Here is a 14204-nt window from a genome sequence, read left to right on the forward strand (position 1 = left end):
TATTTAATGTTTTTTTGTAAAGCAACATTGGACTTGTTGACCCCCATTCGTATGGAGAAAAACCTTATTCTGATCTCAGTCGATGAAGTTGTAAATAGTAGGAGAATGTAATTTTTGTTATCTGCATCCAACTAGGCTAGTAGGCTAGGCCTAATTCACGATCATTAGTCTGCTCAAAATCTGCTTCATTTCGAGACAGGCGTAACTGAATGGAAGTATAACTTGCTTTATACATTCAATTTAGACTGCTACCTCATATTGAAAATACGGAAATGTTTTTTTTTTTTGTCTTAACGGCCCATAAAACTCGTACATCGACGGCCCATTCGTTTTGTTTTGCTTAATTGGCGGCGCTGGGTTAGTGCCGGTGTAATGCATTGGTCAAAAAAAGTCAGCGTTAGTTTTTTTTTTCTTACACCCCAATAAACACGTAGATCAGCGGCCCATTGGTTATTTTCTTGATTTACACTAGGCTGGTCCAAGCTCATCTTTAATGTGAAGTATAGAAATGTACTCTTTCAAGTATAGAAATTAGTTCAAAACTAAATAAATTACCCAAAAACACATTCATCTTTACAGTGGTGAAGTATCCCTTTAAGCTTAAAGATGGTCTCTGGGCAAAGAAATGGAATCCATTCAAAAGTGGCAGATCCTTCTGATTAGACATTAGATAAAAATAGGTTCAGATTTTTTTTACCATAAATGAAAAATATGCTCAAAATTACAGCATACAGTGTTAAATGCAAGTGCTTCTAGAAAATATAAAGACAATTTTTAGTACCAATTATAGTCCAAAACTCATGGTACCAATTGGTTCCATTTTTGTGTTTTAATTATAAAAATATATCTATATATATTGTATGCTGCAAACATATAAGATTTCGTCATGTCCTTGAAATGATTTTCTAATAGCAGTTCTCTCGTCGGTCTTGCCAATGTCATTTTTGCCATCTTTGCTGTTTTTCTCGATCACCTCATAGGTCAAAGTGATAGTCAGCCTTTGTGGATCCTTGTGTTTGGATTTGTGGAGTGGAGTCATAAAGTGTAAGGAAGGTTTCACTTCCTTTTCGCCTGTTGTTACATAATCATTCATTTCCCTCTCTTGCTTCCCAGTGATTCCAAACGCATCTGTTTTTATGTCTGCTGAGTTTGCAGGGTGGTGACAGTCAGAGGACAGTGAGTAAGAAAAGAAGTGGGAAACATGCCTGAATACTGGCATCTATGGTTAGTGCATTGCAAAATGTCAGAAGGAGGTGTTGTAGAGTTCATAATTTGGTGATTATCTGTGCCAGTAAGTCTCTACATGCATCATGTTCCTTAACAAAAAGTTCTGAATTGTCGTGAACATTACAATAAGGCACTTCAAAAGAGACGTACTAACTATATTTCTTGTGCATGATTTGGATTCCAGGATCTGACGGAGTTCATTTTGCATGATTAAGGAAGTACATTACAACGTGTACTGTTTTGACCTATTTTAAATAATCTTTTTCATCTTCAGTTCATTTTATATTATCTGGGAACTTTTCCCAGCCACAACTAGGTCGTGGTTTACGCCGTTTACCCTTTTGCTGTGCGTATGTCTACACATGGAGAAAGCTATCTATTAGAGTCTCCTAAATTTGACCTTTAATGTGCCAAGCTTGAGACTGTTCAATGTTTGCAATTAATTATGTTGATTATTAAAGATTCATTCAATGTATTGCTTCTTGGAACTAGTGTCTGTTTCTGAGTGTCCCTCCAGACACATTATTGCTTAACAGAGGTGAGACTTCCAAGTATACAGTTCTGCTTGCTCAATAGTGTTGAAATTATGGTTGTGCTTTACAAGGACCCAAACCAGGGCAATCCCGTTTTTTACACCCGTTCTAATGCTGGGCATTTTTAGTATATTCCACTGTAGCCTATTTAATTAATCTTGCTACATAAGGACTTAGATCATTTTAACCTTTTAGGAAATGATTATGCTTTTTTTTCTCTCTCTCTCCAGTGAAGACTATTGACGTAAGCATGATAGTAGGCTACATCTCAGATCTTGCCGTTTAGCATGGACAGTGCAGTAAAAAATTATGTCATGGATTATGGCAGTAACCAAAGTTAGGGAAGACTTTATGAGGATGTTTTTATTGCCATTTTAACAAAATAAAAATGTTTGCTTTTTATGTTTTGTCTTACTTTCTGAAATCTTAGGTAGGCTATAACTTCAGCATTTAAGTAGCCTACCATCAATTAAGGATTATTCTCCCTAAATGAATACTTGAAGGAAACCGTGAGGAGCAATTCCTCAACAACTGTTAGAATGCCAGTACTAACTGGATACAGCAGATTGTATTTTTCTGTACATTATGCTTTTTATCTGGCCACGATCCAGGCCGTATCCATATCTGACGAAGGACTTTCGCCTGGACCCGATGACAACGCAGTGCTGAAGTGCCAATAGTCTCTCTCCCCTGTGAATCCCTTACCACTCAACAGAAAGCGTTGTCGGGACAATTTCGGTTTCGCGTATCTACCCCGAAGTGATACAATTCTGTCTAAAAATGTTTAAGGCCAAGTAGTTTGTTAAGGCTTGGTTTGTAGGGAATTACAAACCTGCCTACATATATTCAAATGCGCATAACTATAGAATGAATTATTAATGCGCACGTGAGCGCCATCAGCGTTTCTCACAGATTCGCGTTTAAAGTCTGTGTAGAGAGTTCATGTCGTCTTTGCAGTCTCTAATTTAATAACTAATGATCGTTGCGACGGAAGTGAATCAATCAAAACTAACTTTAGCTGGAAAATATATTTATTCAAGAACCGCTATAAAGCCAAAACAATCTCTGTTACCTTAAATTATCCGTTTATTACTTTAAAGCCGCTTTGAAACAAGCTACATTGTTAAAAGCGCTATATAAATGAATATGACTTGACTTGTAAAAAGCAGGCAGGTGAAAAGTTACCCTTACAGAAAAGACACATGAATTTCACATGTGATCACATGTTTTCCACATGTGATCACATGTTTTCCACATGTGATCACATGGGAACAACGTCACCACATGTGAACACAGTTTTCACCACATGTGATCACATGTTTTCCACATGTGATCACATGTGAACAAGGTCACCACATGTGAACACAGTTTTCACCACATGTGATCACATGTTTTTCACATGTGAACAAAGTCACCACATGTGAACACAGTTTCACCACATGTGATCACATGTTTTCACCACATGTGACCGTCACCACATGTGAACAAAGTTTTCACCACATGTGATCACATGTTTTCACCACATGTGAACGTCACCACATGTGAACAAAGTTTTCACCACATGTGAACGTCACCACATGTGAACAAAGTTTTCACCACATGTGAACGTCACCACATGTGAACAAAGTTTCAGGACGTGAACATAATGGAGCAGTGGCACATGTGGAAAACACATTTTCAGCTTTATTGTAATGTGAAGTTACTGACTCAGATCTTTTGAATCTCGTTCATAATTAAAAGGTTACAAGTTAATAGCCAAATTCCCCAACAACACATTAAAATGTTATATGTAATGGCCCAAACACATCAACTTACGCAATGTTGATGTTTCATTCATCCCCATAAGCTGAGCTACATATGCAGTCTGTAGTACTGACAAAGCACAAAATCTTTTAAAAATTGATTATTGGTATGAATGTATGAGTCTGTATAAAAGCAATACACACCACATGTGGTAGGCTTTTTAAAATCTTTATTTTAACAGAATAAGCTATTGACCAAAGTAAAAATACTGACCAGATGGAGATTCTTCTTAGTTATATAATATGTATTGAAGAACTATTCAGGATTGCAACACTACAGGAGAATCACATTGAGATATTACTATCTCTTCTCCCAGAGAAACCTGGTCAAGACGGCAGTACATAAAGTTTCACACAAAAGGATCACAAAATGACAATACCACAATATACATATTTAAGAACTAAATATAGTAGCAAATCAAGAAAACCAATTACAAGTTTCCTTTAGAACATTGTGCAAGATAAATGTTAAAGTGCTCAGAGTTGGAAGTGCATCTTAGTATATTTTACAATTCATTCCAAAATCAAGGAGCTTTTAAAGAAAAAGCACATTTACCAGATTCTGACAATACCCTTGGCACTTTTAGCCGGATATGAGAACCGGATCTAGTGCGATAACTATTTGTGTAATAAATTAGAAGATTTAATATATAAGAGGGTAATTAGCTTTTGCAATAAATAAGTACATATGTAGCTTTCTCCTTTGATGTAAAGATAACCAAGCTAATTAATCATATGAAATGCAATGATGCGTCCGTGACAGAAACAAACAAATCCTTTAGGTGATAAAAGATCACCGTAATCGATTATAGATAAAAATGCACTCTCTACTATTTTATTTCGGGCCTCATATGGAAAACACTTTTTTAAACGATAAAAGAAACCTAATTTTGGCCTAAGCCTCTTCAACACATTATCAATATGCATGTCAAATGCTAATCTTTCACCCGTCCATATACTGGTATAAGTATTTATTAGAACTAACTCTATTAGACAGAAGACTCTGTTAGACTCTTGTTACACTGTATAATATATAAAAGTAAATAAAAAAAAACTATATATATATATATATGTATATATATATATATATGTGTGTGTGTGTAAACAGCAATCAACATGGGGCGATGTTACATACAGTCGTGCTCAGAATTGATGGCACCCCTGGTGAATATCATAGACAGTAGCCTATATAAGATGGACACAGCGACCCCATAGATTTCAACCTCTTATATACTGTCGATTTCAACGGAGAAAAGTGAAGCCCATTTGAACTGAAGCACTCACTTCCTGATCGCCAGGCGTACTGCGCAGACTCAAACTGAGCTTGGTGACGTGAGCAACGTGTCTGACAGTCTGACTGGAACACGGAGCGGTTAGAGTAAAGCCACCTAAATGCGGCTGGAAAGCTTTTCCGGCCCAAATTCTCGTAGTAAACGGTAAGTGAATCTATTAATATTTAATTTTTATGGTCGCTATAATTGTTATGGTCAATGATGCCCAGCTCATTGTTACTTATAGCTTCAGACATCGATTTTGTAGATTCATTATAGCCTACATTGTATATATATAACGTTATATACATTATCCCGCTTATTACATGGCTACCTACTAAATAAATCAATAATTTGACACAAAATATTCATTTAAAAAGGAGTTTGTTGATTTAAAAACGATTTATATTGCTTCCGCTAAAGAAAATAACGTTAGTCTCTAACCGTCTCTACGGTTAGAATCCTGCGTCCGTGGCAACGCTCTGTTTTTCATGGCAACGGTCTGTTATACTTCGCAGCGGTCTGTTATCAAGAAATAACAGACCGCAATCTAACGTTACATTAAAATTCAACCTAGCCATGTAATAAGAAATACTTAACATTACGTGCTTTTTATTCGTTATTTTCCTCACGGTTTTTAATATGTTCAATATTCTGCTCCACACGTTTGCTTTGTTTGAATATAGATAGCCTTGGGGAAATAAAAAAGGCTGAGCGTCAGTGAATAGAGACGCACAAAATGGCGACTCCATCAAAACCAAAGGTATGTTACACTATCATTGAGAGATATGGCCTCTAAGTTATACTAGTTAATTCTAAAATGTAATGACCTTAATTCGCAATTTCTCTAATTTCGCCTCCTTTCTATTACCTTTGTCTTAAGTAAGTTGTAACGTTAATTCTCTTATGTCTTTTCCCCTTTGCAACACACTTGCTGTTTTGTCAGACTACAATTGACATTGAGGAAGATTGGCCTAATGTTACTCACTCCGATGAGGAAGATGAGGCTCCTCAACATCAGGTGCAGATATGTTGTCCAAACACGTTCATCTAGTCTCTTTCTGTTCAACGGCCTTTTATTTTAATTTAGTTAAATATAATTAACTGATGATTTGTTGTATGTCATATGCAGTGGCGACTCGTAGGTTTTAAAATAGAGGAGGCACACTAAATTAAAGCAATAAGCCCTGCGAAGCCGTGTTTTACAGGAGTTACTCCATAAAAATCTTTATTTTAATATTTATTTTATTCATAATATTCAAATATTCGGGTCCAGCCCTACTCTTGACCCCTGACTTTATATAGCGCCTTTAACAGTTGCATCTCAAAGCACTTTACATGAAAATAAATAAAAGATACAGTGCAGGCCATAAAAACAGTATATATAAAAAGCCAAAAAACAAAGTAATCACATGAATCACATAAAAGCTGCCCTAAAAAGTACGTTTTAAGGGACGATTTAAAAACACTAAGGGATTCTGCATTCCTAATCTCAGAGGGCAAGGAATTCCACAATTTAGGAGCCAACGAGGAGAAAGCCCGATTACCCATGGTTTTTAGCCATGTTGTTTGGACAGTTAAAAGACCAGTGTTGCCAGTATTTTACTGTAAAAAATAACTTGGGTGTGACAAGCAGTGCGGGGCCGAGAGCCGGCGGCGCAAGGCCGGTGGCATTATTTTCACATCAAAATCTTGAGTAGGCTGTTCCTCCCTTACCTCGACGAGACTGGGCATATGTTTATCATTGAAGTTTGTACACACTTGAGCTTCAAACTATTTTGGATGGTAGTGTTATCATTCATAATTACTGCTGACTCTTTACACTCCATACACTGTTTTTCAGACAGAGGATGACTCAAACGGGACTCCAGAGCATGACTCAAACGGGACTCCAGAGCATGACTCAATCTGGACTCCAAAACGGCCAAAGATAAATGTAAACAAATCTGATTTGTTTACACTTACGGTATTTATGTGGTAAAAGTGTCTTTTTCATACATATGTCACCAAATAGGCAGTAAAAGGTGAAAGATAACAAAACCCAATTCATTAGTTGTCTCTACCTGAGCAACAGATAACAGAGATATTTTTTAACAATTACAAGATTCTAGAAAGTTGTCCAGCACTACTTGAAGTTTTTTCATTTAAGACTTTCTCTATTTTCTTTCTCTTGTACACTTTTCCTCTTTCTACACTGATAGAGAGACTACAAAAATGACGTAAAGGAGCTTGAGGAGAGGGTAAAACCAAGGATAAGGAGATAAGGCGTTTGCGAAGATTAAACTTTCAAATGCAAGAGGGTAAGGGGAGCCATTGCAGTAACTTTTAACCAATTTCGATTTTACAGTTCCACCAGTACTGTATTTTGCAACAAAAAAATCCTTTACTCCTAGTGAGTTTTGTGATCAGAATTACTGATTTTGTGGTGGTAATTTCAAGAAATGTGCACCCAAAAATTCACCCTCAAGTTGTTACAAACCTGTTTAATTTTTTTCCGTCTGTTAAACACAAGAGGTTTGGAACAGCTTGAGGGTGAGTAAGTGATGACAACATTTTGATTTTTGGGTGATTATTTTAATTTGATCATTCATACATGTATCGTATTGTATGTTTCACATGTGATCTCATGTATGTAACTCACAATGGCTGCATTTACACTGCAAGTCTTAATGCACAGATCGGATCTTTTGACCATATCTGATGTTTTATTTATTTTTGTCCTGCCTATTACATTCTCTTTAGACACGACTGTATCATACATCCGTGTTTACATTAATCGTGAAAAACAGGAGGGACTGATTATAATATTGTAATAATACTACAACTAATAAGTCTCAACTCGATTGCTGTGTGTGTTAACTGTGTGTGTTAACTGTTCGTTCCTTTGATTTGAATGTAGGACTTGCTGACAAAATTACAAAAGCTGTCAAAGATGCCATTCAGGCAGTTCAGTCTGCCCCCAGCCACCCAGTTGATATCGATAATTATCACGATAAATGGCAAATCTTCATTACTGTCAAGTTTAAAAGGTACATTTTTGATGCCAAGTGAAAGTTGTAGAAAACACAAAGTTAATTGTGATTTTATCATTAGAAAATAACAAACACAATGTTGACAAGTCTGTGAATGTATTCTATTTTATTTTTGCTTTGCAGAACAAGTCTGTGACTAACTTGATGAACCCAGTTGCTTTAGATCGTGCTCTAAGATGTGAGGGTTACAAAAAGCTGACCAGATCCCTTATGGACTCCATCTTCTCTTTTTGCTCTGTCACCGGGAAAAAGGGAGTTGTCGGTGAAAAAAGAAAGAGCTTTGACCTACAAAAGGTGCAGCTAGTAATTGGTAAGCATGTCTGAATATTTATTTTGCGTTGAACAAAATATTATTGTATCAGCTCTTTAAAGGGTTCATTAATTTGTCATGAAACCCTAAAAAACATTTTTTTGAGAGGTTAAAACAGATATGTACACATCATTGAAAACAACAATAGAACCGTGATCTGTAACTTGTTTTCAAATTTTAATGTAATTGATCTAATTTCTTACAGACCATGTCAAAAAGAAGCACCAAGGCATCAGAGACACTGAGATCAAGGTCTGCATGGCACAGAAACTGAAAGATCTGAGACGACGAGCAGAAAGGTATCTTCAGATAATCCAAGTGTGATCCCCATGTGGTCTGATCTAGGGCTGCAACTAACGATTATTTTCATAATCGATTAATCTGTCGATTATTTTTTTGATTAATCGGATAGAAATAAAATAAAAAAAACATTAATTTCCGACCCTTTATTCAAAAACAGAACTGACAGTGCAAATTCACAGTGCAAAAAAATCTTCAGAAAGTGCACAAACAGGTTGCTCCTTAACCATCCCTGAGCTTTTAAAGTAATAATTTTTTTTTTAAATTGACTAACACAAACAACATAATAGGGCTGGGTAAAAATATCGATTCATCAATGCATTGCAATTATTTGTTTCTTAATTCAATATCGATTCATCAAATCCTATGAATCGATTCAGTCCACCGGCCAGTGGCGGCGCTGTGGGCAACACTCTAGTGAGAGCGTTCAGCGTAGTACAAGACGCGCTTTACCAAAACAGCAACATGGCGAATAGCAGCTGCACTCCGTTCAAGCCTGCACCACCAACCAGGGTCCGAAATGAAAATGTTTTTAATAAAATGTTTGTCCCGCCATAGTCTTATCTGATCGGTGACAGGGCGCATGTTTAACTGAAGAACGGGCAGAGAGAGAGAGCGAGTCCCGGTCGCGCGCGCGCTCTCTCTCAGTGGAGCCAGGCGAAAGTATAAAGGCTTCACCGTCTCCTAAGCGCTGTCTTGCTCTCTCTCCCTGGCATATATTAATCAAAATAAATCGACACGATGGTAAAAGGTCGGAAGACCATAGTTCCTTGTGGAGCATTCGGATATATTGTTTTCCTGAATTACCGCTGGGTGTGAATAGTGCTAAAACACCTTCTTCTATGAAAAGCGTTCCGCACATTCAGCTGACATAAACCACACTTTAAATAAACGAAAAAACTATCCAGTGATTAAATGTTTTCTGTTCTATGTCCTAGCTGCCGGGATAATCAGATTGTTCAGAGCTACAAAAATAACATGACGCAAAAATCGCACCGTGTACGCCCGCCTTAATGTTTTTCCTCCTGTAGCTAGACTAGTGTTTTTGTATGTAGTTTTTAAAGACTTTAAAGATTTTGTTAAGCTTTTGGTTTACCTCAAAATAATTGTGTAAATACAGTAAAATAATAGGCCTGCTGATGCTGACATTGAGAGCTCCATGCTTTCCTATGGCTCTGTAACATTAGGTTAATGTTTGTCTTCAGATACTGTTTAAATTAATATATAGATTTTTTTTTTATATACATTTCAAATTTTGCTCTGGACAATTGTTTATGTTTGTATTGTGCTTCTGTTTACATTTCTTTTATAACTTGAATGTATAGGAAGAAAGAAATATACTTTCTGCTACTTACAGTTACATGCACTTTAAAAGTGTTAATAAAGCACCTGTTTGTTACAGTTGTGTTTTGTATTCAACACATGTACAATATTGTACAGTTTGTTCTGCTAAATAAACCATGACAGGAAACATGCTGGGGTCAATTTGTTCTTAAACATTGGTAATAATGCACACATTATTTAAAAATATATTCAGGTACTTAATTACTTGTGTATTTACTTATTATTGAATCGATATCGAAGCTAATAAATCAATATCGAATCGAATCGAAATCGAATCGAATCGAAGCCTCAAGAATCGAAATCGAATCGAATTGTGAGATTCCTAACAATACCCAGCCCTACAACATAAACATGTATGCTTTACATCTGCCAAATATATAGGATTTTTTTTTTTTAAAGTGCACAAAAAGATGTATATTTTTGTTTAAGGGACCTGAGCTGTTAAAGTAATAAAAAAATGTTTTAATTGACTAACACAAAAAACATACACATGTATGCTTTTGTCATGATTAGTGTTTCCCTGTCTTGTCTATTAGTTATCCCAGGTGTCTCTCATTTCCCACGCCCCCTTGTTAGCCTGTTTAGCTCGTTTGTCTCTGATTATTTAAGACCTGTGTTTCTGCCCTGTCCTTGTGAGTTCTTGTTTAATGTTTAACGTTGATGTTGGTTATTCTCGTTCCCGAGTCCCGTTATCTAGTGTGTCAATTGGATCCTGCCTCATCTCTGCTTCAGCCGCACCGGCGTTACAGCTTTACATCTGCCAAATATATAGGATTTTTTTTTAAAGTGCACAAAAAGATGTATATTTTTGTTTAAGGGACCTGAGCTGTCAGAACAATAAATACATTTTAAAAAATAAAGAAAAATACAAAGCAGAAAACTTAACAGGATTTGTTTAAACGTCAGAACTTGTTCTCTACACTACACTCACAGACGCACAAACTCACACACTCACAGACGCACGCACACACTCACAGACGCACACACTCACAAAAAAATACAATGGATTGACCACCTCGTATGGTGTGTATTTTGCAGCTCATCCTTTCCGAGCATTTAGTGAAGTTTCTCTGAGTCATTTAGAGTAAAGAATGAAAAATCCAGTGCTGCAAATTGTGGAAAAAATATTCCCCTTGTAATGGTACTTGGGACAGACAAGAAAGTGTTTGCATCTTCTGTCTATCTGATTCAAATCAGTCTGCTAATTTAGTGGTAGGATTTTTTATATATATATATTGTTGTCCATTTATCAAACTTCCATGTCTCTTATATAGTAATTATATATTACTATGTACCAATTTACAAATGCTCGGACACACTCTGTCTCTCTTGCGCGCAGACACTAGGTCTCTCTGCGCGCACTGTCGCTCGCGCGCAAACACACTCGCGCGCAGACACTCTATCGCTCGCTCTCGGACGCACTCGGTCTCTCTCGCGCGCAAACACACTCGGTCACTGCGCGCACTATCGCTCGCGCGCAAACACACTCTTTCTCTCTCGCGCAGTGTGTGGCTCGCTCGGGGAGTTCGCTTCGCTTTTGTCCAGTTCGGCGAGGCGCCGCTCCGCACTCAACTAATTTTTTTTATATACTCATATCTCCACGTCACGTGAGCAGACCAACTAGTCGATAATGACATTCGTTGACAACGATTTTCATAATCGATTATTATCGATTTTAGCGATTAGTTGTTGCAGCCCTAGTCTGATCCACCTCAACTCATTCGAGATGTATTTGTCAATCATTTTCCAGACGAACACATTTTCAGTTATTTTAGTAAATGTCTTAGATCTTTCAGTGGTTATAATATCAAGTTATGGGGTCCACCTCCTTCAAGTCCCAAAAATGTGCATGCATCACAAAAGTAATCCATCCGGCTCCAGGGGGATAAACGAAGGCCTTCTGAAGGTAATCCGTGCGGTTTTACTTTTGTGAAGGATGCATGCACATTTTTGGGACTTGAAGGAGGTGGACCCCATAACTTGACATTATAACCACTGAGAGATCTAAGACATTAGAAAGAAAAGAAAGAAAATGTTACTTTATCAGTCAAATTTTACTCTATCAGGATAGACTTGTGTTTGCACTGCCCTAATCTTTGATTGTTTTTCTATCCCAAAACAGGATGCCTGCTGAAGGACACACAGAGGACTGAGACAATACACACATGCCCTTTTATGATTATATTTACTTTGGTTTTGCTTTGTTTGTTTCAAAAATTTAATTTGTATTGCATATTTTACAATGAAATAAAAAGCTCAATTTGAATTATTTGTTTTAATGTTGGGAAACATGGCTATAGGTCCTACAGAAGAACATGGTAGGCCTACTGTTTTCTGTGGTATATTGCTTAAAGGACAAGTTCGGTATTTTACACTTAAAGCCCTGTTTACAGATCGTATCTGATGAAATAGAACGGTTAAGATTAAACTTTGGACACATGCTGCTGTCGCGAGAATTTTAGTTTTATTTCGCTTTCCTCCCCCACCCCCACAATGGCAGTCTATGTGCACTGGAAGATTCCTTCCTAAAAACACATTAAACTTTCGTTTACAAAGACGTGAAACTCACCGAGTGGTCAGGGGTGTTCACTGATACGGTCCCAAAAAAAATCGCTGAAAAAGATGCTTTCCAACAGGTTTTATCGTAGTTTTTGTCCAACTCCATTGACTAGTATTGAATGTGCTGTGTGAAGTACGGTATTACTCCGCCGCTGGAGTGTCTATTATTCAAGCTCTCAACGGAAGAATCACGGGTGTGACACGTTTGGCAAAATAGGTCCACAAAAGCGAATTAAACCTAAAATTCTCGCGACAGCAGCATGTGTCCAAATTTTAATCTTAACCGTTCTATTTCATCAGATACGATCTGTAAACAGGGCTTTAAGTGTAAAATACCGAACTTGTCCTTTAAAGATTTTTACATGGGTTTCACATGAAGTTAAAGGTTTACATGGGGTGTAGGTTTAACATAGATTGTTTATGGGTTTCAAATGTTATTCCAATGTGATCTCATGGGTTTCACATAGGAATTGTGCGTTTCACATGTGATCTCATGGGTTTCACATGTGATATCATGGGTTTCACATGGGAATTGTGCGTTTCACATGTGATCTCATGGGTTTCACATGGGAATTGTGCGTTTCACATGTGATCTCATGGGTTTCACATGTGATATCATGGGTTTCACATGGGAATTGTGCGTTTCACATGTGATCTCATGGGTTTCACATGTGATCTCATGGGTTTCACATTTGATATCATGGGTTTCACATGTGATATCATGGGTTTCACATGGGAATTGTACGTTTCACATGTGATCTCAGGGGTTTCACATGTGATATCATGGGTTTCACATGGGAATTGTACGTTTCACATGTGATCTCAGGGGTTTCACATGTGATATCATGGGTTTCACATGGGAATTGTACGTTTCACATGTGATCTCAGGGGTTTCACATGTGATATCATGGGTTTCACATGGGAATTGTACGTTTCACATGTGATCTCAGGGGTTTCACATGTGATATCATGGGTTTCACATGGGAATTGTACGTTTCACATGTGATCTCAGGGGTTTCACATGTGATATCATGGGTTTCACATGGGAATTGTACGTTTCACATGTGATCTCATGGGTTTCACATGGGAATTGTACGTTTCACATGTGATCTCATGGGTTTCACATGTGATATCATGGGTTTCACATGGGAATTGTACGTTTCACATGTGATCTCATGGGTTTCACATGTGATATCATGGGTTTCACATGGGAATTGTACGTTTCACATGTGATCTCATGGGTTTCACATGTGATTTCATGGGTTTCACATGTGATAGCATGGGTTTCACATGGGAATTGTACGTTTCACATGTGATTATAGGTTTCACATGGGAATTTTACATGGGCTTCACATGTGATCACATGGGCTTAACATGTGATCACATGGGCTTCACATGTGATCACATGGGCTTCACATGTGTAAATGTTCCAAAAGCACACATTTCCCACGTAATCCACATGTGATCCACATATTTCACATGTGCTTTTAACATGCTTTTACATGTGAAATTTCACATGTGAAAAATCACATGTGCATGTGGTCACATGTGACCACATGTGTTTTTGCACATGTGAAATTCATGTGGTTTTTCTGTAAGGGTACATTTGAGGCAATTGGGTCCACTGAACTTTAACATGCACTGATAAACATACCATATTACAAATTATCTACAAAAAGAATGATCTCTAGTCTCTGAAGTTTCATTGGCTTCACATTCATGCATTGCCAAGCAAGAGACATTGGAGGAACGGACTAGTTCACTGAGGAACTCTTCATCCATGTTCTCGACAAAATGAGGGGACTGTTTCTACTGCTACTTGGTGA

The sequence above is a fragment of the Phoxinus phoxinus genome (genome assembly GCF_949152265.1).
Source record: "Phoxinus phoxinus genome assembly, chromosome: 5".
NCBI classification, from domain to species: domain Eukaryota; kingdom Metazoa; phylum Chordata; class Actinopteri; order Cypriniformes; family Leuciscidae; genus Phoxinus; species Phoxinus phoxinus.